General features: G+C 41.2%; 1 long non-coding RNA gene and 2 pseudogenes across 1 annotated transcript in view; 1 reads left to right on the top strand and 2 right to left on the bottom strand.

Moving 5' to 3' along the window:
* The window catches only part of LOC134932262 (uncharacterized), a 323,121-nt gene that overhangs the window by 111,115 nt on the left and 186,189 nt on the right, over positions 1-25,817 (bottom strand). The window lies entirely within an intron of this gene.
* Positions 1,994-2,113, bottom strand: LOC134945508 (5S ribosomal RNA; annotated as a pseudogene).
* Positions 6,304-6,423, top strand: LOC134945502 (5S ribosomal RNA; annotated as a pseudogene).

The raw sequence follows: 25,817 nt of genomic DNA, 5'->3' as shown, positions 1-25,817 counted from the left end.
CCCTTATATGTCACCTGCAGCGCATTCATCATAAGTCATTGTCATGTTCAGAAACTTTGGGTAATAGCATGAGCAGTCCACTGACACCTAAATTATATGGTTTGTTTGAATAGTATTTCTCTGCAAGGATGAGGATGTAAACACTAAAGGGAGGGGGAAAATCTGAGGATGAGGACGACATCTTGCCAGTATAGAGCCAGTTTGTGCAAAAAGAGATTAATTGCTTCTTTTTTGGTGGGGGCCTAAATAAACCAATAATTTCAGCCACAGTCGTGTGGCAGACCCTGTCGCTGAAATGATTGGTTTGTTAAAGTGTGCATGTCCTGTTTATACAACATAAGGATGGGTGGGCGGGCCCAAGGACAATTCCATTTTGCACGTCTTTTCTTTGTCTGCTACATCATTCCAGGGTTGCTGCCCTATATAGGGTGCTGACCCTCTGCCCTATCAGTCCAGGGGTGCTGCCACATTGGCTTTTAAGTCCAAGGATGCTGTTGCCTGTCTGCTGTGCTGTGTAATTGTCCAGGGTTGCTGCCTATGCTGTAAAAGTCCAGGGGTGCTGCCGTATAATTCCAGGGGTGCTGCTGTACATAATCCTAGGTTTAAATGAAAGCCTAGAGCAGATACGAAACAAGCATTAACATCATAAACAGATTTGTGAAAACTAGTGGCAAAGGTGGAAATGGAAATTGCCCTAGTGTTTTTAAATAAAGTGGGGAGAGACAACATTTGTGGCCAAAGTCAGTGTGACTCAGAAGAGACTAAATCATAATCCAGTGCAACTGCCGGAGAGGTAAAAGTGATATTTTCTGCCAGAGCATTAGAGAGAGGTTCTTCTCAATTATTTCATGTTAGGGACTCACTCAAATGAATGGCTCCAATTAGTCAACCTTAATTTTGATTTATTATTGATGTTTTGGGATTATTTATTTAGAAGATGCACATTTGTTGTACAGGGATCTTCTTTTCCTAAGGGCTTTATTAAGGGGTTTAACGCAAGACCTCGCGTGTTAGAAGAATAGTTTCAGTGATCTTGCATTGCATCAGCTTTCCATTGTACTGCAGCACTAGATGGGCCTGGAGCTTCTGTGAGGCACAAACTGTTACTGAATAAGGCCCAGTATGGAGTCTCATGGTGGCTTACAGCCAGGAAGATGTCAGGCTTGCCAGGCTGAGGTATGCTGTGGGAACAGAGGTTAGCATTGCTTCCTCCCACAGTCCTACTTATAGTATGAAATGATTTCATACTACTCATAGTATGAAATCATGTCATACTACTTATAGTAGGAAATGAGTTTAGCTGTACAGTGGTAAGATCCACTAGGGCAGGGGCTCAATAACAAGAAAAAATCACTGCACTGTCGTGCTTAGTACTTTACCAAACCCACCCGAACTCAATTTGCCCCATCCGGGGCTGCTGTGGGGGCTCAGGAGGGGCTGCTAAAACTTCTAAGGGGCTGCTTTATTTAAAAATAAAACAGGAATAAAATAAACAAGACACAGGTATGCTCACATGCATGTAACTGGGACACACAGGTATGCTCACATGCGTGTAACTGGGAGCTGTGTAAAACAAAAATAAACAAAGAAAACCCAACAAAGAAGAAAAGTTGGAAAGTAGACTCTTGTGTGGGAGTACTCAATTCAGAGGATTATATTAATCAATTCTGATAAAACATAATTTTATTAATTCATTAGAAATATAATTGTAGGAGTGAGTTATACGTAAGATAGTGTAGCTACGCGAAAATATAACACTATATTTTGTGCAATTAATGTGGTTTTCGATACCACAATAGGGACCAGAGATCAAATATTTGGGCTATTGGTTTTACTGAGATAACAGTAACACCTCTGTATAATATATGACCATCATTTATTCTACAGCAGTCCTATTCAGGATTAAATAGTCGTAGAGAGTTGAATCATAGGTCATACAGAACCGAATGCCAATTGGTATTATTAGGGATCACTCTAGATCGGGCAGAAGAATATTTTGCAGTACCAGGGTGTTCCAGGGTGGTCTCCCATCCGAGTACTGACCCGGCCCTCCACTGCTTGGCTTCCAAGATCAGACGAGATCGGGCATCTCCAGCGGGGTATGTCCGCAATTTCTTAATCTGCCCGTTCAGTCAATCCCAATACCCGTATCGATCGAGTTGTATATCAGAGGTGAACTGAATCAGTCGTGTATTTAGTATTTGAGTTTATCTCATGCCCATGAAAATGAATTTGTAGCAATATTAGTCATAATGCATAAACAAAATTACATTAAGGACAGTTAGCATATGAAATCCGGGATATGATGATATGCTGCCAAAGATACACAAAGACAGACAAACCCCCCCCCCCCGGGAGACCCATAGTGTCCAGTATAGGGGGGTTAACGGAGAAAGCAAGTATTTTTCTCGACCTACACCTAAGACATTTTGTTTTAGACCTCCCCTCGTATGTTCAGGATACAACTGACATACTCAAGAAAGTACACGATCTAAGGTTAGAAGATAACCAATACCTAGTAACCTTGGATGTCGAGGCACTATATACCTCCATTAGTCACAAAGATGGGTTGATGGCAGTAGAATATTTTCTGAACAACAATGGTAAAGAGGATTTCCATGATTTTCTCACCAAATTACTCCATTTTGTCTTGCATTACAACTTTTTCACATTTAACAACCAATTTTACCTCCAAACAAGAGGCACAGCTATGGGGGCCGCCTGTGCACCCACATATACAAATATATTCCTTGGATGGTGGGAAAAAGAATGTGTCTTTAAAGATCATAATGACAATTTTACAACTCATGTCATTATGTGGAATAGGTACATAGACGACATTCTTATGATCTGGGAAGGAGACTTGCAACCACTGCATCAATTTATCAAACATCTGAATAAGAATGATCTCAACATCCGCCTCACTCACACTATAAGTCAAGTGGAAGTACCATTCCTGGATTTGTTGATTTACAAAAACCCAGAGGGAATGATTGCTACAAATTTGTATCGCAAAAGCACTGCGACCAACACATTATTACACCAAACAAGCTCTAATTTTCTCCCGACGATAGAAAATATACCTAAAGGGGAATTTCTCCGCCTGCGTAGAAACTGTTCAGACAATAAAAACTTCACAATACAAAGCACGGATCTAGCACAAAGACTCTGCAATAGAGGATACAGCAAAACATCTGTGAAAAAAGCACTAAAATCTGTCAAAATCATTAAGAGAGAAGACATTGTCTTCAAGGAACAGAAAAAAGAAGAAGAAAAAAAGTCTGAAAACACCATTCGCTTCGTCGGAAATTTCTGCCAAGAATGGAGAAGGGTGAATGAAGCAATACAAAAGCACTGGCATATCTTACATATAGACCCTACATTGTCTAAGAAACTTGGTCCCAAAGTCTCTATGAGCTGGCGCAGATCAAAAAACCTAAAAGACCAATTGGTACGAAGTCATTTTCAGAAATTCCCTGACAGAAAACCAATAATCACGGGCACATACCCTTGCGGGAAATGCAAAGCCTGTAAATTTATTGTCCCCACAAAAGAAGTAGAGGACAAATATGGTAATACAATTACAATTACGGACTACATGAACTGTCAAACGGAAGGTGTCATCTACTGCCTCAGCTGTAGTTGTAACCAGAAATATATTGGCATGACGACACGCCCCTTTAAACAGCGTATCCTGGAACACATAGGATCCATACGAAATGCTATCACGGATAGGCAAAGGATGAAACAACTGACATCAGTTGCCCGTCACTTCTACACCTGCCATGGGAGCAGGTATGAAGAGCTAAAGATCTTTGGACTAGAAAGGATCAGACTTGGAATACGAGGAGGAAATTTAACGGACAGCCTATTAAAGAAAGAAAGCAAATGGATCTTTAAGATGGGAACTATACATCCAGCTGGCATGAATGAAAACATCAACTTTGGTTTTTTTTTAAACTAACCAACTTACCATCAGAATCATTGAGAACCCATTTTCTTTCCCTCTTTATTGTACATACTAATTTTACAATAATGGTAATTACCAATTAATATATAGCCAGTATAGTAGCACAATATAGAATATCATTATAATTATCATAATTACTACCATCAACAATCTTTATCCAACGCCACCACACACCTATTTTCACCTCACCCCAACATGGGTTCCCATGTTATCAATTGTCCACATACAAAGTATGATACAGTCCCTACACTTTCAATTGTCATTTGTCATTTCATCACTAATGTTATACACCACCAACCAAGTTACTGTTATCACATAATCACCTTTATCTATATCCTCACTTTCTATTCGTCACATATATTTCATTACTTTCATTTCCAACTAACTATAACCCCTCTCCCATCCCCCCCTCTTACCCAATATTCGACATAAAACCCACTTCCCCTCCCCCTCCCCCTCACTCCCTCACTCCTCCTCCTCCCACAATTTCCATCCCACCCACCCAAATAAACCCCCATAACCCCTTCCAAAAAACCCCCTGCCGATTTCTCCGTACCAACCAAAAATTCTCTCTTTTCCCAACCCCTAATCTTCCCCCCCCCCACTTAGCATCTTTTTTCACCCCTCGATCCGTCTATAATAATTATATAGGCCCCCTTTCTAACATACAAACACTAATTATCAATTTACTAATTAATTAATTTTTAATGGTTAAATTTATCTATAATTTTCACATCTTACAATCATTAAATATAAATTTATTTATACTTTAATCAGCTTATCCAGATATGTACAATGACATGAACATGGTTATTTCCATATCACCTTTAGGTCAAATAACCCGTTAAATTGTCAGCACTCAGATTTCAAATTCCACTTATTATTATGCGGCTGAGAAATGTGCATCAATTATTCATAACTATACTGGCTATTGAATAGGCATATACAATATTATATATGTATATATATATATACATATATAGTATTATTATAATATCTCTCATTTAATAATTACATGCCATTTGTATGGGATATATAATTATGTGTAGACTGTTACGTTCCCCTCTCTCCCCTCACCCTGGCTGATGTCATTACAAACTTAAGGATAGGCTAAACAAATTGTCCATCACAATTGAATATCCAATGAACATCCAGCACTGTCCGTAAATAAGAGACTCATACTGATCACACTACGTTCTGTGATCAAGCTACACTGCGAAACGTACGTCATCTCCCCATGCGATCACGTGGTGCGCACACGTGATCGCACCAACCGGAACTCCAGGACAGTTACCCGGACAACGGCGTCCAGCCGTGTCTAGCCGCTGAGAGCCGGGAGGCACACAGCTACCACACGCTGTGGAGCAGCGGACACTGCCAGCATAGGAAATAGCCGACCACCACTTCGGCTTCACTACACCTCCAGGATCCTGTCATTCACAGGAGATATCAAACGGCAGCTCTCTACAGGCAGCCCCGTGGGAGTGGTATCGTATTAATACGTAAAATATATTTTTTCTCTACATATTCACCACAGCCCAAATAGGCTATTAACTTGCCTTAAAATATTTAGATGATGCCTATATGTGTTTGTGCATTGTACAATGTTCTATATGTTTATCACTGATAGTCTAAATTTTATAGCTATCTGACTACCCTAGCACATACACATTTTCCAACTGCTCCAAGAGGTGCTGGACTTATATGGTATCTAATAAGGTACTAGGAGTAAACTACTATATTCCTAGATACGGCAGATTTTTGAACAAGGAATCCTAAAGAGGCTCATTAGCTGCACGCTTACAGCAAATTGCTACTCAACTATAAATGTTTTTGTGTGCATTATTTTCTGCTGTGGTGGCGTGTGTGGTATAAATCGTTAGAGGTCATATATACTATATATTGCACACAGCAACAGGTTTGCTACAATTGTTGCCTGATTATATCCAGCTGCACACTTGCAGCAAATTACTACTCAACTATCTCTGTGTGCAGTATTTTCTGCTGTGGTGGCGTATGTGGCATAAATTATTTGAGGCCTCATATATTATATACAGCAACAGGTTTGCTATAATTACTGCCTCATATATTATATACAGCAACAGGTTTGCTATAATTACTGCCTGAGTATATATCATCATCATATCCCGGATTTCATATGCTAACTGTCCTTAATGTAATTTTGTTTATGCATTATGACTAATATTGCTACAAATTCATTTTCATGGGCATGAGATAAACTCAAATACTAAATACACGACTGATTCAGTTCACCTCTGATATACAACTCGATCGATACGGGTATTGGGATTGACTAAACGGGCAGATTAAGAAATTGCGGACATACCCCGCTGGAGATGCCCGATCTCGTCTGATCTTGGAAGCCAAGCAGTGGAGGGCCGGGTCAGTACTCGGATGGGAGACCACCCTGGAACACCCTGGTACTGCAAAATATTCTTCTGCCCGATCTAGAGTGATCCCTAATAATACCAATTGGCATTCGGTTCTGTATGACCTATGATTCAATTCTCTACGACTATTTAATCCTGAATAGGACTGCTGTAGAATAAATGATGGTCATATATTATACAGAGGTGTTACTGTTATCTCAGTAAAACCAATAGCCCAAATATTTGATCTCCGGTCCCTATTGTGGTATCGAAAACCACATTAATTGCACAAAATATAGTGTTACATTTTCGCGTAGCTACACTATCTTACGTATAACTCACTCCTACAATTATATTTCTAATGAATTAATAAAATTATGTTTTATCAGAATTGATTAGTATAATCCTCTGAATTGAGTGCTCCCACACAAGAGTCTACTTTCCAACTTTTCTTCTTTGTTGGGTTTTCTTTGTTGATACTCTTCTTGACTCTAGGGAGCACCACTGATAGCAACAAATAATTGCAAAAAGGACTTTTTCTCCCTATGCACAAAGTTGCTGTATCCATAACGCAATTTAGCGTCATAAATCAGTTTTTCAGAGGGCATTACAACCTTATTGCAAGACTAGTGCGGTCCCAAAAAAGCTTTTCTCTAAAACAAAAATAAGACATCTGCCACAAAATATGTAAATAAAAATGAAATTAAAAAAGGAAACCCACAATATTTTCACAAAATAAGTCTCCAGACTCAGTGGAGGGCAAAATATCCAATCTTGATCCTGTGGTATACACCAGTATATTTGCATGCCAGCATTAAATCTGAGATTATCTTAATCCCTGAACATAGAGAAGGGTGGTACAATTTTGGAGACTTTGGCCCCTAGTTTTCAGTTTGTCCAGTAATGTGGCAATTAATAATTAGATATTTGCTTGGATGAAGTCCTTTCTGTTCCACACTAATATAGGAGTGGAAGTGAAAGCCTGTGTGTTGTTCCTGATTGTGTGTGCCTCTCTAATTCTTAATCACCTTCTTGACACTGTCCTCTTCCTCTTGCCTCTTCTCATAATATGAAAAATCATCAAAGAAGGAGGTGGTATGTTTGTAGCAGCTAGCTATGATTCAGAGTACTTGGCGAGCCTTTTCCAGGGTGACCACCTGTCGCTGAAATTATGGGTTTATTAAACTGTACATGTCCTGTTTAAACAACATATAGGTGGGTGGGAGGGCCCAAGACAATCCATCTTGCACCTCTTTTTTTTTTGTTCATTGCATTTTGTGCTCTTTGGGGCCTAGTATTTAAAACTGGCATCCTGTCTGCCACTGCAGTGCCACTCCTAGATGAGCCAGGTGTTTGTGCCACCCACTTGTGTCGTTTAGCTTAGTCATCCAGCGACCTCGGTGCACCTCTATTTTTCTTTTCATTATGTGCTCTTTTGGGCCTATGTTTTAAACTGCCGTCATGTCTGCCACTGCAGTGCGACTCCTAGATAGGCCAGGTGTTTGTGCCACCCACTTGTGTCACTTAGCTTAGTCATCCAGTGACCTCGGTGCAGCTCTTTATTTTTTTCTTTGCATCATGTGCTGTTTGGGGCCTTTTTTGATATATGCCCTCCTGTCTGCCACTGCAGTGCCACTCCTGGATGGGCCAATTGTTTGTGTCACTTGGCTTAGTCATACAGCTACCTCATTGGACCTCTTCTACATCTTTGCATGATGTGCTCTTTGGGGCCTATTTTTTAAAACTGCCATCCTGTCTGCCACTGCAGTGCCACTCCTAGATGGGGCAGGTGTTTGTGCCAACCACTTGTGTCACTTAGCTTAGTCATACATCTACCTCGGTGCAACCTTTTGGCTGAAAAACAATATTGTGAGGTGTGAGGTGTTTAGAATAGACTGGAAATGAGTGGAAATGAATGTGATTGAGGTTAATAATACCGTAGGAGCAAAATTACCCCCAAATTCTGTGATTTTAGCTGTTTTTATGATTTTTCAAAAATCATCCAGATCCAAAACCAAAACCCGAAAGGGTGTTTTTGGCAAAACCAGTCCAGATCCAAAACACGAGCAGGAATCCAGATCCAAAACCAAAGCACAAAACACGAAAAGTGTCCGCTACACCTCTAGTTAAAACCTCAGCAACTTACTGGGAGAAGTCATTTGTTTCTAATAGCCATGCTGAGATAATCAGTGGCTGATTCTGACCTACAGTTTTTTTCTCATTTTGAGGAAGAAACCTCACTTTGACAGGGTGCTGATGTCCTGGTCACCAGAGAAACCAGATTTACATGTTGATGGTGCTTCCCAATTGAGAGTAAAGTACATCCTGTTTTTTTTCTTCTAATTTTCTGACTCTTTAGAGTCAGGTTACCCAGGCTCAGGTTCCCTGCAGATTCTGTCCTATTATCCCCTTCAGAATGAGGATACGGCATACTGGCATAGGCGTGCGCAGGACATTTCATTAAGGTGTGCACCATCAGAGGGGTGTGTCTAGTGCCACCTACTGGAAGTGTCCAGCGCTATTTTACAATAAGTATTGGGGGAGAGAGTCAGACTAAATACACACTTGTACGATAGGCAATCGGGCCAATGGTCGGACTGAATTCCCTTCAGCCTGGACTATGGCCGATTGCCCGTACACACCAGGATGTCAGATCAGTATTCCATTCTTCATAACAAAGCACTGGGTCGCATGCAATATTTTCCAGTTGGCCGTGTAGCATGGCTGACCGGAAGATGTCACTTACGACCCACAGGAGCACGCAATAGTGGGTACACACTAACCGATATGCACGATTTGTTGTGCCAATACGGCAAATCATGGCAATATCAGCCTAGTGTGTACCCAGCCTAAGAATGCGAAAAAGAGGGGGTAGATGTGGGATCGACCCTGACCGCGCTACCGTGCTGCGACCAACTCCGTGCAACCAACTGCTCTTCACTAAAACAGACTTTTGGAGTGGGATATAATGCTGTCCAAGTTTGCTGGAGTTGCGAGATTCCGGCCGAACTCTGACATTTTTAAAGTGTCAATCATATACAAGGCAAAACTATGCCTTGTAAATGACTGCTGCTTTAAAAAAACGTCCGAGTTCGGCCAGGATCCCGCAACTCCAGCAAACTTGGACGGCATTATATCTCGCACTAGATTTTAATCCCCAGCTGTTGCCCAAAATTATCAATAGGAAAAGCACCGGACCTTCTAAGTATAAAATATACTTATTTCTTAGTCTTTCTGATTACTACAATGACACATATCCGCAGAGAATAATTTATTTATATATATATATATATATATATATATATATATTATACAGTAGAAGGTGTAAGTGAGGCAGCACTCACAGGGCTTGTGTAGAGCCGATATAATCAGGCGACCAGCACCAAGCACTGCATCAACTTTTCAATGTACCACAGAACAAATGCATAGCAGAATGAGCTAGTTTCCAAGGCCTTGTAAGATGTATTTTTGCTGAAATGTGACCCCACAGCTGCCAGTACCGCCCAATCGCTCCATAACAATATTGACTCAGATTTGGCCCACTATTACCCCCTGCAGTAAAGGAGCCCTTTACAGTGAGGCCTTGTGATACCCTAACTTTGTCAATCGTGCCCACATTGACCTCCATGCTATCTGGAGACAGCAGACAGAGGACTTGCATTTAGGGGCATTCTTTATATGAATATTCTTTGTGGATTGTATTTGGCCAAACTACATTGGTGACAGTGGGGGCAGCAGATGCACGCCGGCTACAAAGGACAAATCCATGGCTCTGCCAAGAGACCCGTTGTGCTGCAGGAGGGGACTGTTAGTGAAAATAATGTTGGGGCAGCCATCTTTGTAGTATCTTGTAAGGTAAAGCGCAACTCACCGAGTGTCTCCTGTTCCCGAGTACAGAGGGAACTGTCAGCGATGTCCCTGAAGCTGAGTTCCGTGTGTTCCTCCAGGCTTCGGGCAACTGTGTGTGTGCAGCAGCAGGTGATAGAGATAGACGGTGCTGAGCGGAGGTGGCTCCATCTAGACAGGGAGGCTACCCAGCGTCTGCACTGGGAGAGCCAGCTCCAGAGTCCCCATTAGCGGACAGGAAAGGGGGTGTGGTGACAGGGTTCCCCACACCTACTGGGGAGGATCTTCACTCCCCTAGACACGAGCAATATAGAGTGAGGGGAAAAAAAATGGCTGCGCAATGTGTTAGAGCATATAAATACTAATTAGGAGCTGACATGTAAAAGTGTAAATATTTTATTGTATGAATGACAATTAATTTGGCACATAAAAACAATAAGATAATATAAAATCAAGATAAGAGCGAGAATACCTTGAACTTATAAGTGTGTAACAAAGATGGTATCCTCCGATTTTAATGAGGAAGCAAATCAAATTAAATGTCCATATGCAAATCCACAATCAGATGAGCGGCTGAACGAAAGGTATCTATAGTTGGTTGCCGTAATGAGAGTCTGAGTGCGGCAATACAAATAACTGCTGTATGGATAAATACCTCTTCGTGGGCTGGTCCCGACCGAGCATCCTCGGTCGTATGTTCCTGCAGTGCCCAGTGTTGAATAATGCAGCAAAGGAGAGGACGTACTTATCCCTGAATTGGTAGGAGCAGTTGATTAGCGGCGTGCTGGCGGAGGTCACCGGCGGCAGTTTGAAAAGCCGTGACCGGAGCCGAGGTGTCTCTCTATAGCTCAACCAAAGAGTGGAATTCACCGGCAAGAGGTGGAATAGCCGGGACGGGAGTCAGGGTGAGACGGACTCAGCGTGCAGATGGAAATTACCGGCAGTAAAGGAGAAGCCAGAGCAATAGCCGAGGTGTCAATGGCTCAGGGCAGCAGCTTGCTACCTGTGTGATGAATGAAGTCAAGGTGTGCAAATGGGCGGGGTCCTGACGCGTTTCATCACAGATCATGTGACTTTATCAAAGGTTTGTCCCAGCCTTTAAAACTATCAGTATTTAAAGCCCAAATTTTATCAGCAACATATGTAAACAATCAATTAGACAGATTACAAGTCAGCTCCTAAAGACTTAATTAATTACCAATCCACATAAGAAAAGAATAATCAGCAGATAGATATATATATATATATATATATATATATATATAAAAGACAACAATGGTGAGAGATAAAACTATATTAATATACATAACAAAAACTAAATGAATATAAATCATTAAGCTATATATCCATATTGAGGGTTAAATCCTAATTGTAGCAATATATGCATTTAGATACAGAATCAGACATCATGACAAATAAACGGTACATAACTAAAATGTAAACACAAAAGAGGAGATTGTGTGGTGATAATATACTAAAACACAGCTACGGTATATTTAAATCTATTTAGAAGATATGAGACAGTAACATAGAGTCAAATGAAAAAATAAATAAAAAGCAAAAATAATAACAGCTAAGAGTCGAACACTCGGCTATGCCAAACAGTGGAGTTCACAGAGAGAGATATATTGGTCCTCCAACCCGTTGAGCCCCAAGGCTTACTAGTAAATTGCATCATACAATACAAACATTTAAGATAAATGGAAAGCCCACAGAAACTGTGGATCTATGGTTAAAGGCAGAATCGTAAATGTCACTTATATGACCTAAAGAGAGAATTTCCAAAGTGTCTGTACTAATATAGGGTATACGCTAAGCGATGAAATAGTAGATGGATCTCTCACTTCAATAAATATTAGCATATATAATTGACTGTCGAGTATGGCAATTGGACACAAAAATAAGCAATAATAAAATAGATAAAAAATAAGGAAAAATGTAATATACTATAATCAATAATATCTATATAGAACAAATATAAAGTAAAAAAATTTTTATCAAATGGAAAGAATGAGTAATTCATCTGTATAATAAAGATTTGATCAAATTATCTAATGTATTATTAATTTTATTATAAAGTAAAGGAAAAACCAAATGATTATGCAGGGAGAGGAGGACCGCAATAACAAGGTCAGAGTTAGCATAAATCCATTTCAATGGATTCATTCAGTCCCTCAGGGACTAGAGTTTTAAGTTTATGAATCCAATAGTTTTCCCTGACGCATAACTTTCTATATCTATCACCACCACGGTCGGTGGGAGAAATAGTCTCAATGCCAATAAGTTTAATTTCCTCAGGATTTTTTTGATGTATTTCTGAGAAGTGTCTTGAGACACTGTGAAAAAGAAATCCATTTAGAATATTCCGTCTATGCTCTAGGTATCTGATACGTAATCTGCGTGTCGTTCTACCCACATAAATGAGATTGCAACTGCAAATTAATATATATATTACATAAGTACTGTTACAGTTAATAAAATAACGTATATTAAATTGTGAATTGTCAGATGAAAAAAACTTCTTAGAGTTATTCTGAATGTAAGAGCAAGAGATGCTTTGTTTAGAACTGCATTTAAAGCAGCCTGTAACTTTAGGAAGCCATTGTGACGTTTTGTCTAGGGTAACAGAATTTATAGAGGTCCTTTTATCTATGAAAAAACTAGGAGCAAGATGTCGCAGGAGACTGTTCGACTTTTTAAAGATAACTGACGGAGTTTCACTTAATTCAGTTCTCAAGACTTGATCCGTGAGAAGAATGGAATAATTGTTCTGGATAATCTTCCTGATCTTTGAGGAAGAACTATTGAATTGTGACATGAAGTGTGGTTGGTCATGATTAAATCTTGAATAACTTTTCTTATTGTAGATTAACAAATCTTTTCGATCTAGAGCATCAACTTTTTCACGAGCTGTTTGAATAAGGGACTATGGATATCCTCTGTTGCAAAGTGACACAGACAGATCATCTGCCTGTGATCTGTAATTATCAACATTGCTACAGTTACCTGCCAGATCTCTCCACGTTAATATGTATAAGTACAGATATTTCTCCTAAATTCTGGAGAAAATGTATAGACCACCTTATTCAGGGTTTTTAAATTTTAACATCCGTCTTATTTATCGCAGAAAATGTACAACAAAAGAAAAAGTCTCGTGAAAATATCATGAAATGTATAAAGTCCAATCAAAGTCCAATAATTCGGATCAATGAAAAAGCAATAAGTCTCTTATCTGGTATCCTCCTTAATGTTTGTAGTAAGTCGTCCCCATCGTATATGATTCCTTGTCTAGCTCCTCAGTTTAGGTACATGCAAAACAAATAATAGGGAATCATAGTGCAGACTTCTACAAATTTATTCAAAAAACAATATTTTACACTTAAAATGCGTACCACAAATGACCTTCCAGGAAGGCACAGTAAATAGCGTACAAGGGTATTTGTGAAGCTCCCCCTATAGAGCTGTACCTTCACCAGGTCCTTGGCAGCCAAGAGCACCAACGCGTTTCAACCAATCAGGTCTTTGTCAAGGTGTAAATGATGTTAGGATAACCAGATTTTTATAGATGAACATTAAACACGCCCACTTCCTGTTGCAGGGGGCGTGACTGACAATTTTAAATTTTAAAAACTTTTAAAACAATACAAATAATTCCCCACAGATAGTAATGTTCCATAGTCAAGTGCATTAGTTAAATATTACTGTATTAGTTACTGCCAGGGTGGTTACAGGATCGTAAAATTGCCGAAAAACTGGTTTTTTTACCCTTGCGTTCCAACCTTTGGAACGCATAGCGTCATTTCCGGTTCCGCCGGAAATGACGTTTACTAGCCGGGATCGCGGCCTGGGGGCAGTGACGATGTGCCGCACTGTCCTCCCTTCCGCCGGATGTGCATGTACTTTCCGCTCCTGGCAATAGGCTTTATGCAGTGATGCGTTCCACATGGATGGAACGCATCCCACGACTTCCGGTTTCGCCGGAACTAATGGTCTGGCTGGTTCAATATTAAAAAATAATTTAAAATTAATACAGTGAACCAAATGAATATTTGTAAAAAGACAAACACATAACAATAGTGAAGCAAAGGAAGTTGATTTTGCTACAGAGTCCCTATTGTTTTGAAATTGGTATCAACCACAGGAGTGTATATACTCCACCCCTGGTTCAGTGGGGATACTTCTATTCCCACAGGGATATTCGTAATTTGTAAAAGATATTAAGTGAATGATAAACATGTTATACTGATCTAAAACGAGCATTTAAAAAAAAGGGGGAGCATTCAGAAAATAAGGATTAAAAAAAACCCTCCCTAAATGAACAAAATTCATGGAGATTTCTCATTATAATATATTCAAACTCCTGGAATATATATCGAGATTTTCATGAAACATATGTGTAATGTACTCAATAATACCAGGTTCATACAACTATAAAACATAACCTTTGACCGAGCTGAACAACTTATTCTGAGTAGATAAAATTAGGATAAAATTAAGAATTAAAAATTGGAATCTAATAACATGAGAAAAATTGGATTAATTGGACCCTATGGTAATTCTACAAGAACCATTTTAGTTCAAACTCTGCGTTCAGCCCCCATGGTTCTAGGGTTTTGACCTCATGTATTGCTCTCATTTCTGCCTTCGCTAAAAAGGTATCTTTGCCCTTGGTTCTCCAATGACCGTCTACCTTTTTTATCCCTATGATGCTTTTAATCTGGGAAAGAGAGCAGTTGTGTTTCAACGAGAAATGCTGGGAGAGCGAATGGTTGGGGAAACCTTTTTTGATGTTTCTTAGATGTTCGGCCCATCTTTCTCTAAGTTTTCTTGAGGTTTTTCCCTATGTATTGGAGGCCACAAATGCATTCTATTAAATAGATGCAATTTGGGCTGTTGCATGTAATAAATTCATTGATCTTGAATATTCTTTTGGTGGAATTTGAAATATATTCAACCATTTTAGTTGGTTGTTTAGTATGAGAAGTACACACGATACACGAACCACATCTGTGGAAACCTTTGGTTTTGATTCTTCCCGTCCTTTTCTCAGGTATGGCACTTTTAACTAATCTATTTTTCAAATTAGGTGCTCTTCTGTACACGAATCTAGGTTTTGGCGGTATGATGTCTTTTAGGATGGGATCTTGCTTCAGTATATACCAATTTTTTCTCATGATGTGTTCAATCGTCCTGTATTCATTATTGAACGTTGTGATGAACGGTATCATTGGTTTTTCCTCATGCTTGGATTTATCCTTATATTTCAAAAGGGACTGTTGTGATGTTTCTTCAAACTCCTCTATGGCTCTATCAATGGAAACCTTTTCGTATCCTTTAACCAGGAGTTTTTCTTTAATTTCCTCAATTTGATCAGAGAACACTTCCCTTTTCGTGCAGTTTCTACGCATTCTTTGTATTTGTCCCTTTGGAATATTTTTAAGCCATTTGGGATGGTGATGACTGGTCACAGGAATATACGAATTACTATCGGTGGGTTTGGAGAAGTTTCGTGTAATCAGTGATTCCCCTTCTTTGTATATGATAAGATCGAGGAAGTTAACTTCCGTGGTACTAATGTTGTAGGTTAATTGAATGTTATATGAATTGATATTGAGTGATCTACAGAATTCCTCTAGACTTTCTCTGTCTCCTGTCCACACAAAAAGGATATCATCTATAAAACGAATCCATAAGGAAATATTATCTCTCTGTGGGTTATTATGCCAAATCACTTGGTCCTCCCACCAGCCCATAAATAGGTTGGCGTAAGAAGGGGCAAATTTAGTGCCCATAGCTGTACCCTTTTTCTGTATATAATATTGATTGTTATACCAGAAGAAATTATTTTCCAAGATGAAGGCAATGGATTCTTTAATAAACTCTAGTTTTTTTTCATTTATGATCTCGTTTTTTTTCCTTAAAAAATGTTCGACTGCCGTGATTCCCAACTGGTGATCTATAATTGTGTATAGAGACGAAACATCTGCAGTTACTAGTAGATGTTGATCAGTCACTTTTACTTTCTTCAGCTGGTTGATGGTATCAATGGTGTCTTTAATATATGAGGGGATCTTAAGTACTTCCGGCTGGAGATGAGCATCTATAAAGTGTGATAAGTTGGGTGATAAAGAGTCTATACCTGCAATTATGGGACGTCCTGGGGGGTTTGTCGGATCCTTGTGTATTTTGGGTAGAACGTATATAACAGGTAGTACAGGATGTTCTCTTATGAGATATTTTCTCTCCGAATCCGTGATGGTCCCGTTTTCTTCATATTTGTTTACCAAAGAGATGAGGTTTTTCTCAATCCGGTCCGTAGGATTGCTCCTTAAGAGGCCATACGTTGTCCGATCTTCCAGTTGCCTCAATATTTCCTGATTATATTTACAGGTGTCCATGATAACAACCCCTCCCCCCTTATCAGCTGGTTTAATCGTGATGTTTTCTTGGGTTTAATATATTTTTGTAATGTAACCATATATATATATTAAAACATTACAAAAATATATTAAAACCAAGAAAATTCCTAGGGGTCTCAGAATCTTCAAGACATTGGCCTTCATTGATGATCCCTTATTAAAAGAAAAATGGGATATTTTATTAGACAATTGCTACTTTTCATTAATGGAGCTACTTGTCAATTATCGGAGAGATAAACTATTCAGCTAAAAAATGCAATAGAAGACACTAAGAAATGTCTGAATGCCTTCTCTGACCACCCACAATTTAAGTATAATGATTCTAAGCTTAATCTTAAACTTGAACAATATGAGAAAGAGGTCATAGAAGGTAAAAATAAAAAGTTCCTCAGAGACACAGATGATTATAATTCAGATAGAGTTCGTAGTTGTAATAAGAGAGGTAACCAATCAAACAGAGGCAGATCTCGTAGTACATCTAATTGGAGACATAACAGAATATATAATAATTCGAGGAATAGATTGCACTCTAGGCAGGATCAAAGGGTTCAACCCGTCACTAGATTCAGTTCCCCCAAAAATCCTACTGCTGACGTGAAACCAGTCTCTCCAACCAGACATTCCTATTCAGAAGTATCAGTCAGACCAAAACACCGTCCCTATGGGAACCTCCACTCTACGAATGGGTCTTTAACTAACAACATGTCAGCGACTTCCCATTTTTTAGAGAAAGATCAGATGGTCTACAAGCTCAAGCCCCCTTATCATTCTCAAAATCGTTACGAACTCCTCAGAATAGACTCTCCAAAGAGAGCAAGAGAGGAAAGCATAGAGGATGTAGAGGAGGACGTAGGATACAGGGAAAAAAAACGAGACTAGAGACTTTAAATCCAACTAACATTTACAATTTATCCTCAGCCCAAATTAGCAAAACAGAAATACAGTTATTATCAAAAGGTCTCAAGTTTGCCCCTTCCAAACCACCTGCTTTTTTCAATCTCTTTGTAGAACTTAATAGATATGTCCGCACATTAGCTCGCAAAAGATACTTTGCGACAAAAAAACTAGCCTCACATAAATTGGATGGCATACCAATTGTTTTGGATGACATGGATAGGCATGGTTTAGATATCCTGGAATCACTTCTTATGGAAAATAATACAACCTCCACTTTATTATATAGTCATGAACACAATAGTGAACGTATGTCAAAATTTAAGAACAAATCACAATTTTTTCCATTACATCATAAAGGTCCTCCTATTGATATCTTCTATAAAAAAAACCACTGAAAGATCTCAATATTCTTTGTCAGAAGGAAAGTAAAAAATTTAAATATAGAAATAACTTATCTGTTCAGGAAAGACTTGCTCTTCAAAAGCTGGCCAATGACCCCGCCCTTGTCATCAAGCCAGCTGATAAGGGTGGGGGTATCATTATTCAAAATACAGAAGATTATCTTAATGAGGCTCTTAGACAGCTTGGCGATGATAAAACCTATGTCAAGCTGTCTACTAATCCCTCTCAAGAATTTCACAAACTATTGACCACAATGGTCAATGATGCTTTACTGAAAGGAATCATATCCAAACAGGAATCGAGATATCTATTACACACTCACCCCATCACTCCCACTTATTATAATTTACCCAAGATACACAAGTCACTCACTGCACCTCCTGGGAGACCTATTATTTCTGGCGTGGGGTCCCTCACTTCTAATTTATCACATTTTGTGGATCACTTTTTACAACCGATAGCATCTTCACTCCGTTCACATATCAAAGATACCACTTTTTTCTTAAATGCTATTTCTAACATTAAATGGAAAGATTATTTTTTCTTTTTAACTTGTGATGTTCAGGCACTCTATTCAAATATCCCTCATCAGAAGGGCATCTCTGTTGTTGCTGATTATCTTGCTAAATCAGAATCCATAGATATGGAATTACAGCAATTTATTCTTGATTCCATTACTTTTATACTATCTCATAATTATTTTATTTTCAATAAACAATATTATTTACAGATACTTGGAATGGCCATGGGGACGAGGTTCGCGCAGAGTTTCGCCAACCTGTATATGGGTGCCTTTGCGGCTGCCCACGTGTGGGGGCGGGACTTTGGCGCGGACCTCGATTACTATGGCCGTTACATAGATGACCTTTTCTTTATTTTTGATAGGGATATTTCACTATTTTCAAATTTTGTTAATACACTTAATGATAATGCTTTCAATCTGAGTTTTACTAGTACTATGGATAAATCCTCGATTTCCTTTTTGGATATTTCTCTGACTATAATTGATGGCCAAATTTCTACCAAAACCTTTAGGAATGATGTTGATACCCAACATTTTTTACATTATGATAGCTTACATTACAAACCTTGGATAAATAATATCCCCTATGGTCAACTAAGACGCATCAAACGTAACTGTAGCAATGTTGATAATTACAGATCACAGGCAGATGATCTGTCTGTGTCACTTTGCAACAGAGGATATCCATAGTCCCTTATTCAAACAGCTCGTGAAAAAGTTGATGCTCTAGATCGAAAAGATTTGTTAATCTACAATAAGAAAAGTCATTCAAGATTTAATCATGACCAACCACACTTCATGTCACAATTCAATAGTTCTTCCTCAAAGATCAGGAAGATTATCCAGAACAATTATTCCATTCTTCTCACTGATCAAGTCTTGAGAACTGAATTAAGTGAGACTCCGTCAGTTATCTTTAAAAAGTCGAACAGTCTCCTGCGACATCTTGCTCCTAGTTTTTTCATAGATAAATGGACCTCTATAACTTCTGTTACCCTAGACAGAACGTCACAATGGCTTCCTAAAGTTACAGGCTGCTTTAAATGCAGTTCTAAACAAAGCATCTCTTGCTCTTACATTCAGAATAACTCTAAGAAGTTTTTTTCATCTGACAATTCACAATTTAATATACGTTCTTTTATTAACCGTAACAGTACTTATGTAATATATATATTAATTTGCAGTTGCAATCTCATTTATGTAGGTAGAACGACACGCAGATTACGTATCAGATTCCTAGAGCATAGACGGAATATTCTAAAGGAATTTCTTTTTCACAGTGTCTCAAGACACTTCTCAGAAATACATCAAAAAAATCCTGAGGAAATTAAACTTATTGGCATTGAGACTATTTCTCCCACCGACCGTGGTGGTGATAGATATAGAAAGTTATGCCTCAGGGAAAACTATTGGATTCATAAACTTAAAACTCTAGTCCCTGAGGGACTGAATGAATCCATTGAAATGGATTTGTCACAACTGAGGGCCTGAGCTGACGGGAGGCAGCCTCAGTTGTAGGGGCTGAGATGTACCGGAACCTGGGAGGTTGTATCAGACCCCTGGACATGTAAGTAACATGAATAATAACTGCCCGAAGGCGTGACCACGACAACTTAGATAAAAGTCAATGATGTTTATTATGACAACTCCGCAACACAGCAGCAGTAAAAGAAAACGTAAAAGTCAGCAAATAATAAATACAGTTCCTGGGTACTACAGGATGGCAGGAGCCACAGGGCACTGGTAGTGTGAGATAGTTCTTATGATCTTCTAGATGGAAAGTCCTTACCAGGCCCGACTGTAGCAATGGAGATAACCCAGGATTGTGCCAGCTGGTGTTCCAGGAAAAGCTGGGTTGCTGAAGGTAAAACAGCTGCTGTGGATACTGGCTGGAACCAGACTGTTGTTAGCACGGAGTGGATACTGGCTGGAACCAGTTAAATAATAAATGAACTTGGGAGCGATGAAATATGAACTGAAATGTAGAACTTGAGAGCGGAGAAATAATAATACCGGTGGAGAGTGGTAAAGTGTAGAAAGGACACCGGCCCTTTAAGGGAAGCTGTACTCTGCTGGAAGCTGAGCTGGAAGCAGGTAATGTTGTAGCTGGAAACAGATGAATCCACAATGGATTGGAGAGTCAGGCTACACCGCAGGTGGAATGCTGGTGCGGGTCTCTATGGTGGAAGTCTTGAGACAGGAGCTGGAACCTGGAAGACAATCACAGGAGAGAGACAAACAGGAACTAGGTTTGACAACCAAAGCACTGACGCCTTCCTTGCTCAGGCACAGTGTATTTATACCTGCAGCAAGGAAGGGATTGGCTAGGCAATTATGCAGATTAACAATACTGACAACAGATTGGAGGAAATGATCAGCTGACAGAATCCAAGATGGCTGCGCCCATGCAGACACTTGGAGGGAAGTTTGGTTTGTAATCCATGTGGTAATGAAAACAGTAATGGCGGCGCCGGCCACTGGAGACAGGAGACGCCAGGCTGACAAGTGCACATCCAACCACGCGGACACAGCGGAGGCCGCGGCTGACGTAATCGCCACTCTGACACTCTGCATGCAGAAGCTCAGGGACGGCGGCGGAGGCCGCGGAAGACGCCATGCCAGATGTAATAAGGCGTTACTGTGACAGCGTCTCAGAGAGACAGGAGAGGATGCAGGAATGTGAACATTAGGATAACAGATGGGATCCGGTCCTGGAGCGCTGAGCCAGCCTTAGGAGGCATCTGATGGGTAAGAAATGGCGTCCAGATACCCGGATCGTGACAGCAGCCCCCCTTTAGGAGTGGCCCCAGGACACTTCTTTGGCTTTTGAGGAAACTTGGAATGGAATCTCCGGACCAAGGCAGGAGCATGGACATCAGAAGCATTGGTCCATGAACGTTCCTCAGGACCATAACCCTTCCAGTCAATAAGATATTGTAGTTGACCGTAACGGTGACGTGAGTCCAGGATCTTGGCCACTTCATACTCAACGCCTCGTTGAGTTTGGACTTTCGGAGTTGGAGGAAGTGAGGAATGAAACCGATTCAAGATCAGCGGTTTCAACAGGGAAACATGGAATGTCCTGGGTATTTTTAAGAAGGGAGGCAACTGGAGTCTGTAAGCAACAGGATTGATGACTTGTTCAATCTTGAAAGGACCGATATAGCGAGGTGCAAACTTCATACTGGGAACTCTTAACCTCAAATTCTTCGTGGATAACCATACCCGATCACCCACCTTGAGAGCAGGAACTGCTCGACGCTTCTTATCCGCAAACTTCTTGTACCTGAACGATGCCTTGAGCAGAGCTGATCGTACGCTCTTCCAGATATTGGCAAACTGATGCAAGGTGATATCCACTGCGGGAACAGAAGTTGCTGGAAGCGGTTGGAACTCAGGCACTTTAGGGTGGAATCCAAAGTTAGTGAAGAATGGTGTTGAAGCAGATGAAGAATGATACTGGTTGTTATGACAGAACTCGGCCCAGGGAAGTAATTGAACCCAGTCATCTTGAGAGGAGGACACACAGATGCGGAGGAAGGCCTCCAAGTCCTGATTCACCCTCTCGGTTTGACCAAAGGTCTGAGGATGGTAAGCCGTGGAAAACTTTAGCTTGACTTGGAGGACTTGACATAAACTTCGCCAGAATTTGGCTGTGAATTGAACTCCTCGATCTGAGATAATTTCTTCAGGAAGACCGTGGAGTCGGAAGATCTCTTGTATGAATACTTGAGCCAACTTGGAAGCTGACGGAAGACCGGTGAGAGGAATGAAGTGTGCCATCTTGGTGAACCGGTCAACTACCACCCAGATGGTATTGAACTTGTTGCACATGGGTAAGTCTGTAATGAAATCCATCGACAAGTGGGTCCATGGTCGACGGGGAACGGATAGTTTAACCAGTTGCCCCGCAGGCGACTGGCGGGATACTTTATGTTGGGCACACTTTGGGCAAGATGCAATAAACTCCAAGACGTCCTTTTTCAGAGTTGGCCACCAATAGGACCTAGAGATAAACTCCAGGGTTTTTTGGATACCTGTATGTCCGGCAAAACGGGAAGCATGGGCCCAATGCATGAGCTTCTTCCTTAGCATCGGCTTCACAAAACTTTTCCCTGATGGGGGCGTAGAGTCCATCCCTACCGTGGAGAATGCCAACGGATTTATAATAGGATGCTTGTCTGAAGACTCTGACTCATTTTCTTGCTCCCATGAGCGGGAAAGGGCATCGGCCTTGCGATTCTGAGAGCCCGGACAGAACTGGAGTTTAAAGTCGAACCTGGAAAAGAAAAGTGCCCATCTTGCCTGACGAGGGTTGAGACATTGTGCGCCCTTCAGGTATAAAAGGTTCTTGTGGTCTGTAAGTATGGTGATTAAATGAGAAGCTCCCTCCAACAGATACTTCCACTCTTCTAGAGCGAGCTTGATGGCTAGCAACTCCTGGTCGCCAATGGCATAGTTGCGCTCAGCTGGGGAGAACTTCCGGGAGAAGAAACTGCAAGGATGTAAATGGCCATCTTTAGCCCTCTGAGATAACACCGCTCCTACTCCAACGGAGGAGGCATCCACCTCTAGGATGAAAGGAGAGTCGATGTCAGGCTGTTTCAGGACAGGCGCAGAGATGAACCTCTGTTTTAAAAGATGAAAAGCTTGCATGGCTTCTTCAGACCACTTGGACGGGTTAGCACCCTTCTTGGTGAAAGCAGTAATAGGCGCCACAATGGTGGAAAAGTCTCGTATAAACTTTCGGTAATAATTGGCGAACCCTAAGAACCTCTGGACCCCTTTGAGGCTTAAGGGTACCGGCCAATTCTGAATTGCTTGTAGTTTCTCAGGATCCATCTCTAGTCCGGAACCGGACACAATGTACCCTAGAAACGGAATGGACTTGACTTCAAAGACGCATTTTTCTAATTTGCAATAGAGATGATTGACACGGAGACGGGACAGAACCTCTTTAACCCAAAAACGATGTTCCTCTAAATCGTTGGCAAAAATGAGGATATCGTCTAGATAGACCACGACATGACGGTATAGAATGTCTCTGAAAATCTCATTGACAAAATGCTGGAAGACAGCTGGAGCATTGCTCAATCCGAAGGGCATGACGAGGTACTCATAATGTCCGTCACGGGTGTTAAAGGCGGTCTTCCACTCGTCACCCTCACGGATCCGGATGAGATTGTATGCACCTCGCAAGTCCAGCTTTGTAAAGATGGTAGCTCCGCTAACTCTGTCAAAGAGCTCAGTAATCAGGGGTAAAGGATAACGGTTCTTGATGGTAATGTCGTTCAAACCTCTGTAGTCGATGCACGGCCGCAGACCACCATCTTTCTTTTTTACAAAAAAGAAGCCTGCGCCGGCTGGGGAAGAAGAAGGTCGAATGAACCCCTTTGCTAGGTTCTCTTTAATGTATTCCTCCATAGAATGCGTCTCAGGCAGAGACAACGGATAAGTTCGGCCTCGAGGTGGAACCTTCCCTGGAACGAGATCAATCGGGCAGTCCCTTTCTCTATGAGGAGGAAGGATATCAGCAGAAGCTTTACTGAACACATCCGTGAAATCTTGATATGGAGGAGGTGGAACATCAGACGACCTGGGGGAGGAAGAACAGACAGGCAATACTTTAAACAAACATGTCTCTGCACAGGAGGAACCCCATGCCAGGATTTGCGTAGTCGTCCAATCAATTGTAGGATTGTGAAGACGGAGCCATGGAAGGCCCAGGACCACAGGATGTGTGGCTCCCGGAATCACTAAAAGTGAAATAAGTTCGGAATGAAGAACTCCCACTCTCAGACGAACTGGTAGAGTCCTTAGAGCAATAACAGTATCAAAAATTTTACTGCCATCCACGGCAGTTAAGGAAAAGGAGGAAGGAAGTCTCTCGGTGGGTAGGGACCACCGTTTAACATAGGCTTCAGTAATAAAGTTCCCAGCTGCTCCGGAATCAAGGAGAGCAATGACGTTCCGATAACGTTGAGCAACTTGAAGCGAGACTGGGAGATTACAATCATGAGGAGATGGAGAGGAGATCATTACTCCTAGCCGGCCCTCTCCTGGGCGAGCTAGGGTTTGGAGTTTTCCCGGACGTTCGGGACAGGCATTGATGGTGTGAGACGGAGCTGCACAGTAAAGACAAAGAGACTCAGAGAGACGTCTTCGGCGCTCAGCAGGAGTTAAACTGGAACGGCCAATTTGCATGGGCTCATCTTTAGATGGTGACAGTTGACGAGGAGGAGGAGCAGAAGATTTTGGAGCAGATGATCTTCCACGCTCAGTTGCTCTCTCTCTGAAACGTAAATCGACTTTCGTGCAGAGTGAGATTAGCTCATCTAACTTAGAAGGTAAGTCTCTGGTAGCTAACTCATCTTTAATAAGCTCAGATAAGCCATGCCAGAATGCAGCATACAGGGCCTCGTCGTTCCATGCCAGTTCGGATGCCAGGATCTGGAACTGTATCAGATATTGTCCTACAGTACGTGACCCCTGGCGTAAACGGAGAATCTCGGATGAAGCTGAGGTTACCCGGCCTGGCTCGTCGAAGATGCGCCTGAATGTTGACACGAATGCAGTGTAAGAAGATAGCAGGGTGTCGGACCTCTCCCATAACGGTGATGCCCAGTCAAGGGCGGAGCCACTGAGAAGAGAGATGATGTAGGCAATTTTTGTACGGTCACTGGGAAAATTGCCAGGTTGTAGCTCAAACTGAATCTCACACTGGTTGAGAAATCCCCTGCAGAATCTTGGAGATCCGTCAAATTTTGCTGGCGTTGGAAGATGAAGACGTGGAGCAGAAATGGGTAAGGTGGGTGGGGTTATAGCTGGAGTCACTGTGGTTGACGCACCAGATGCGCCTGATCCACGGAGAGTTGTCTGAATCCCATCCAGCCGAGTAGAGAGATCCTGGAGACAGCGGATGATGTGGCCCTGTGCAGCCTCCTGATGTTCTAGTCGGGCTGCCAGTTCTTGCATCGGCCTGGCCGCTTGATCCTGGTCTCCGGCTGGATTCATTAGGTCAGTGCTTACTGTCACAACTGAGGGCCTGAGCTGACGGGAGGCAGCCTCAGTTGTAGGGGCTGAGATGTACCGGAACCTGGGAGGTTGTATCAGACCCCTGGACATGTAAGTAACATGAATAATAACTGCCCGAAGGCGTGACCACGACAACTTAGATAAAAGTCAATGATGTTTATTATGACAACTCCGCAACACAGCAGCAGTAAAAGAAAACGTAAAAGTCAGCAAATAATAAATACAGTTCCTGGGTACTACAGGATGGCAGGAGCCACAGGGCACTGGTAGTGTGAGATAGTTCTTATGATCTTCTAGATGGAAAGTCCTTACCAGGCCCGACTGTAGCAATGGAG

Source organism: Pseudophryne corroboree, chromosome 1 (assembly GCF_028390025.1).
Source record: "Pseudophryne corroboree isolate aPseCor3 chromosome 1, aPseCor3.hap2, whole genome shotgun sequence".
Lineage (NCBI taxonomy): Eukaryota > Metazoa > Chordata > Amphibia > Anura > Myobatrachidae > Pseudophryne > Pseudophryne corroboree.
This window is presented reverse-complemented; position numbering and strand designations above follow the sequence as displayed.